The 6,688-nt window shown below is 42.5% G+C and overlaps 1 non-coding gene across 1 annotated transcript; it reads right to left on the bottom strand.

The window, feature by feature from the left end:
• Positions 1–231: 231 nt before the first annotated feature.
• LOC130956630 (small nucleolar RNA R71) lies at positions 232–339 on the bottom strand. Its single transcript, XR_009077178.1, has one exon. It is a non-coding gene; the product is annotated as a small nucleolar RNA R71 (small nucleolar RNA).
• Between the last annotated feature and the right edge of the window lie 6,349 nt (positions 340–6,688).

Consider the following 6,688-nt stretch of genomic DNA (forward strand, 5'->3'; position numbering starts at 1 on the left):
GGACTTCCAATGGAAGATCCTCATCAGTTTTTAGCTGAATTCTTGCAAATCTGTGACACAGTCAAGACTAATGGGGTTGACCCTGAGGTCTATAGACTGATGCTATTCCCTTTTGCTGTAAGAGACAGAGCTAGAATATGGTTGGACTCTCAACCTAAAGAAAGCCTGGACTCTTGGGAAAAGCTAGTCAATGCCTTCTTGGCAAAGTTCTTTCCACCCCAAAGATGGAGTAAGCTTAGAGTGGAAGTCCAAACCTTCAGACAGAAGGATGAAGAATCCCTCTATGAAGCTTGGGAAAGATACAAACAATTAATCAGAAAATGTCCTTCTGACATGCTTTCTGAATGGAGCATCATAGGTATTTTCTATGATGGTCTCTCTGAACTGTCCAAGACGTCTTTGGATAGCTCTGCTGGAGGATCTCTTCATCTGAAGAAGACGCCTACAGAAGCTCAATAGCTCATTGAAATGGTTGCAAATAACCAATTCATGTACACTTCTGAAAGGAATCCTGTGAACAATGGGACAAGTCAGAAGAAAGGAGTTCTTGAGATTGATGCTCTGAATGCCATATTGGCTCAGAACAAAATATTGACTCAACAAGTCAATTTGATTTCTCAAAGTCTGTCTGGAATGCAAAATGCACCAAGCAGTACTAAGGAGGCTTCATCTGAGGAAGAAGCTTATGATCCTGAGAACCCTTCAATGGAAGAGGTGAATTACCTAGGAGAACCCTATGGTAACACCTATAATTCTTCATGGAGAAATCACCCAAATCTCTCATGGAAGAATCAAGAGAGACCTCAACAAGGTTTCAATAATAATGGTGGAAGAAACAGGTTTAACAATGGCAAACCTTTTCCATCATCTTCTCAGCAACAGACAGAGAATCCTAAGCAGAACCCCTCTGACTTAGCAACCATGGTCTCTGATCTAATTAAAACCACTCAAAGTTTCATGAATGAAACAAGGTCCTCCATTAGAAATTTGGAAGGACAAGTGGGACAGCTGAGCAAGAAAGTTACTGAACTCCCTCCAAGTACTCTCCCAAGCAACACAGAAGAAAATCCAAAAGGAGAGTGCAAAGCCATCAACATGGCCGAATTTGGAGAGGATAGAGAGGAAGTGAACGCCACTGAGGAAGACTTCAATGGGCGTGCACTGACCTCCACTAAGTTCCCTAATGAGGAACCATGGGAATCTGAGGCTCAAAATGAGACCATAGAGATTCCATTGGACTTACTTCTGCCATTCATGAGCTCTGATGAATATTCTTCCTCTGAAGAGGATGAGTATGTCACTGAAGAGCAAGTTGCTAAATACCTTGGAGCAATCATGAAGCTGAATGACAAGTTATTTGGAAATGAGACTTGGGAGGATGAACCTCCTTTGCTTACCAAAGAGCTGGATGACTTGTCTAGGCAGAAATTACCTCAAAAGAGACAAGATCCTGGGAAGTTTTCCATACCTTGTACCATAGGCACCATGACCTTCAAGAAGGCTCTGTGTGACTTAGGGTCAAGTGTAAACCTCATGCCTCTCTCAGTAATGGAGAAGCTAAGGATCTTTGAGGTACAAGCTGCAAAAATCTCACTAGAGATGGCAGACAACTCAAGAAAACAAGCTTATGGACTTGTAGAGAATGTTTTGGTTAAGATTGAAGACCATTACATCCCTATTGATTTCATAGTCCTAGAGACTGGGAGGTGCACGGATGAAACCATCATCCTTGGCAGACCCTTCCTAGCCACAGCAAAGGCTGTGATTGATGTTGATGGAGGTGAACTGATCATTCAAGTAAATGAAGAATCCTTTGTGTTTAAGGCTCAAGGATATCCCTCTGTCACCATAAAGATGAAGCATGAAGAGCTTCTCTCAAATCAGAGTCAAGAAGAGCCCCCACAGTCAAACTCTAAGTTTGGTGTTGGGAGGCCACAACCAAACTCTAAGTTTAGTGTTGAACCCCCACATTCAAACTCTAAGTTTGGTGTTGGGAGGTTCCAACATTGCTCTGAGTATCTGTGAGGCTCCATGAGAGCCCTCTGTCAAGCTACTGACATTAAAGAAGCGCTTGTTGGGAGGCAACCCAATGATTATAATTTATATAGTTTCTTTTGTTATTTTATGTTTTTTGTAGGTTGATGATCATAAGAAGTCACAAAATCCATTGAAAAAGCAAAAACAAAATGAAAAACAGGAAGAAAAATAGCACACCCTGGAGGAAGATGTTGCTGGCGTTCAAACGCCAGTAAACCTAGCAGTTGGGCGTTTAACGCCCAGTCTGGCACCATTCTGGGCGTTTAACGCCAGAAAGGGGCACCAGACTGGCGTTAAACGCCAGAAAAGGGCAAGAACCTGGCGTTAAACGCCAGGAATGGGCACCAGCCCGGCGTTTAACGCCAGAAATGGCTCAAAACGTGATTTTGAGCAACATTTGGTGCAGGGATGACTTTTCCTTGACACCACAGGATCTGTGGACCCCACAGGATCCCCACCAACCCCATCACCACTCTCTCTCTTCTTCCCCCATTCACCAATCACCTCAATACCTCTTCCCCAAAACCCCTTCACCTATCAAATCCCATCTTTCTCTTCACCACTCACATCCATCCTTCATAAAACCCCACCAACCTCACCCTTCAAATTCAAACCACTTTCCCTCCCAAACCCACCCAATATGGCCGAACCCCATCTCCCCTCTCTCCTATAAATACCCTTCTTCACTCCTTCATTTTCACACAACCAAAACACCACTTCTCCCCCTTCTTTGGCCGAATACACCACCATCTCCCTCTTCCTCATTTCTTCTTCTTCTACTCTCTTCTTTCTTCTTTTGCTCGAGGACGAGCAAACATTTTAAGTTTGGTATGGTAAAAGTGTTGCTTTTTCATTTTTCCATAACCATTATGGCATCCAAGGCCGGAGAAACCTCTAGAAAGAGGAAAGGGAAGGCAAAAGCTTCCACCTCCGAGTCATGGGAGATGGATAGGTTCATCTCAAGGGTGCATCAAGACCACTTCTATGAAGTTGTGGCCTTGAAAAAGGTGATCCCCGAGGTCCCCTTTTCACTCAAAAAGGGTGAATATCCGGAGATCCGCCATGAGATCCAAAGAAGAGGTTGGGAAGTACTTACCAACCCCATTCAACAAGTTGGAATCTTGATGGTTCAAGAGTTCTATGCCAATGCATGGATCACCAAGAGCCATGATCAAAGTATGAACCCGGATCCAAAGAATTATCTTACTATGGTTCGGGGGAAATACTTGGATTTTAGTCCGGAAAGTGTGAGGGTGGCGTTCAACTTGCCTATGATGCAAGGAGATGAACATCCTTACACAAGAAGGGTCAACTTTGATCAAAGGTTGGACCAAGTCCTCACAATCATATGTGAAGAGGGCGCACAATGGAAGAGAGATTCAAGAGGCAAGCCGGTTCAATTGAGAAGGCATGACCTCAAACCCATGGCTAGAGGATGGTTGGAGTTTATCCAACGCTCAATCATTCCCACTAGCAACCGGTCCGAAGTTACTTTAGACCGGGCCATCATGATCCATAGCATCATGATTGGAGAAGAAGTGGAAGTTCATGAGGTCATAGCCCAAGAACTCTACAAAGTGGCGGACAAGACCTCTACCTTAGCAAGGTTAGCCTTTCCTCACCTCATTTGTCACCTCTGTTATTCAGTTGGAGTTGACATAGAGGGAGACATCACCATTGATGAGGACAAGCCCATTACCAAGAAAAGGATGGAGCACACAAGAGACCCCTCTCATCATGAGATCCCTGAGATGCCTCAAGGGATGCACTTTCCTCCACAAAACTATTGGGAGCAACTAAACACCTCCCTAGGAGAATTGAGTTCCAACATGGGACAACTAAGGGTGGAGCACCAAGAACACTCCATTCTCCTCCATGAAATAAGAGAAGATCAAAGAATCATGAGAGAGGAGCAACAAAGGCAAGGAAGAGACATTGAGGAGCTCAAGCACTCCATAGGACCTTCAAGAGGAAGGAAGAGCCGCCATCACTAAGGTGGACCCGTTCCTTGATTTCCTTGTTCTTTATTCTTCTGTTTTTCGAATTTTAGTGCTTATGTTTATCCATGTTTGTGTCTTATGATCATTAGTGTCTTAGTGTCTATGCCTTAAAGTTATGAATGTCCTATGAATCCATCACCTTTCTTAAATAAAAACGTGCTTAATTGAAAAGGAAAAGAATTGCATGAATTTTGAATTTTATAACAGTTTAATCATTTTGATGTGGTGGCAACACTTTTGTTCTCTGAATGTATGCTTGAACAGTGCATATGTCTTTTGAATTTGTGGTTCATGAATGTTGGCTCTTGAAAGAATGATGAAAAAGGAGACATGTTACTGAGGATCTGAAAAATCATAAAAATGATTCTTGAAGCAAGAAAAAGCAGTGAATACAAAAAAAAAAAAGCAAACGAAAAAAAAAAGAGAAAGAAGAAAAGAGAAAGAGAAAGAAAGAAATAAAGTTGTGATCCAAGGCAATAAGAGTGTGCTTAAGAACCCTGGACACCTCTAATTGGGGACTTTAGCAAAGCTGAGTCACAATCTGAAAAGGTTCACCCAATTATGTGTCTGTGGCATGTATGTATCCGGTGGTAATACTGGAAGACAGAGTGCTTTGGGCCACAGCCAAGACTCAATAAAGTAGCTGTGTTCAAGAATCATCATACTTAACTAGGAGAATCAATAACACTATCTGGATTCTGAGTTCCTAAAGAAGCCAATCATTCTGAGTTCCAAAGGATAAAGTGAGATGCCAAAACTATTCAGAGGCAAAAAGCTAAAAGCCCCGCTCATCTAATTAATACTGATCTTCATAGATGTTTTTGGAGTTTCATTGCATATTCTCTTCTTTTTATCTTATTTGATCTTTAGTTGCTTGGGGACAAGCAACAATTTAAGTTTGGTGTTGTGATGAGCGGATAATTTGTACGCTTTTTGGCATTGTTTTTAGTATGTTTTTAGTAGTTTTAGTTGAGTTCTTAATATATTTTTATTAGTTTTTAGTTAAAATTCACTTTTCTGGACTTTACTATGAGTTTGTGTGTTTTTCTGTGATTTCAGGTATTTTCTGGCTGAAATTGAGGGACCTGAGCAAAAATCTGATTCAGAGACTGAAAAGGACTGCAGATGCTGTTGGATTCTGACCTCCCTGCACTCGAAGTGGATTTTCTGGAGCTACAGAAGCCCAATTGGCGCGCTCTCAACGGCGTTGGAAAGTAGACATCCTGGGCTTTCCAGCAATATATGATAGTCCATACTTTGCCCAAGATTTGATGGCCCAAACCGGCGTTCAAAGTCACCTACAGAAATTCCAGCGTTAAACGCCGGAACTGGCACCTAATTGGGAGTTAAACGCCCAAACTGGCATAAAAGCTGGCGTTTAACTCCAAGAGAAGTCTCTACACGAAAATGCTTCATTGCTCAGCCCAAGCACACACCAAGTGGGCCCGGAAGTGGATTTTTATGTCATTTGCTCATCTTTGTACACCTTAGGCTACTAGTTTTCTATAAGTAGGACCTTTTACTATTGTAATATAGAGATATAGAGAGTCTTTTGATCATGTTTTGATGATTGAACTCACTTTGGGAGGCTGGCCATTCGGCCATGCCTAGACCTTGTTCTTATGTATTTTCAACGGTGGAGTTTCTACACACCATAGATTAAGGTGTGGAGCTCTGCTGTACCTCGAGTATTAATGCAATTACTATTGTTCTTCTATTCAATTCCGCTTGTTCTTTGTCCAAGATATCACTTGTTCTTCAATCTGATGAAGGTGATGATTGACACTCATCATCATTCTCACCTATGAACAAGGTGACTGACAACCATTCTTGTTCTACAAGCATTTGAGGCTTGGTGAATATCTCTTGGATTTCTGATTACATGATGCATGGTTGATCGCCTGATAACCGAGTGCTCACCTGACAAACGAGCCAGCCATTCCGTGAGATCAGAGTCTTCGTGGTATAGGCAAGAACTGATGGCGGCATTCAAGAGAATCCGGAAGGTCTAACCTTGTCTGTGGTATTCTGAGTAGGATTCAATGATTGAATGACTGTGACGTGCTTCAAACTCCGAAAGGCGGGGCGTTAGTGACAGACGCAAAAGAATCACTGGATTCTATTCCGGCCGGACCGAGAACCGACAGATGATTAGCCTATGCTGTGACAGAGCATCAGGGACGTATTTTTACTGAGAGGATGGGAGGTAGCCACTGACAACGGTGAAACCCTACACGAGCTTGCCATGGAAAGGAGTAAGAAGGATTGGATGAAGACAGTAGGAAAGCAGAGGGACGGAAGGGAAGGCATCTTCATACGCTTGTCTGAAGCTCTTACACCAATGATATACATAAGTATCTCTATCTTTATCTTTATGCTTTATTCGTTTATCACTATACCCATTTGAGTCTGCCTGACTGAGATTTACAAGGTGACCATAGCTTGCTTCATACCACCAATCTCCGTGGGATCGACCCTTACTCGCGTAAGGTTTATTACTTGGACGACCCAGTGCACTTGCTGGTTAGTTGTGCGAAGTTGTGTTTATGCCATGGTATTGAGCACCAAGTCCTTGGAGCCATTACTAGGGATTGTTTATGTTTTGAAAAGTATTGATCACAATTTCGTGCACCAGTCTCCTACAAAACAAG

This window comes from Arachis stenosperma, chromosome 1 (assembly GCF_014773155.1).
Source record: "Arachis stenosperma cultivar V10309 chromosome 1, arast.V10309.gnm1.PFL2, whole genome shotgun sequence".
NCBI classification, from domain to species: Eukaryota; Viridiplantae; Streptophyta; class Magnoliopsida; order Fabales; family Fabaceae; genus Arachis; species Arachis stenosperma.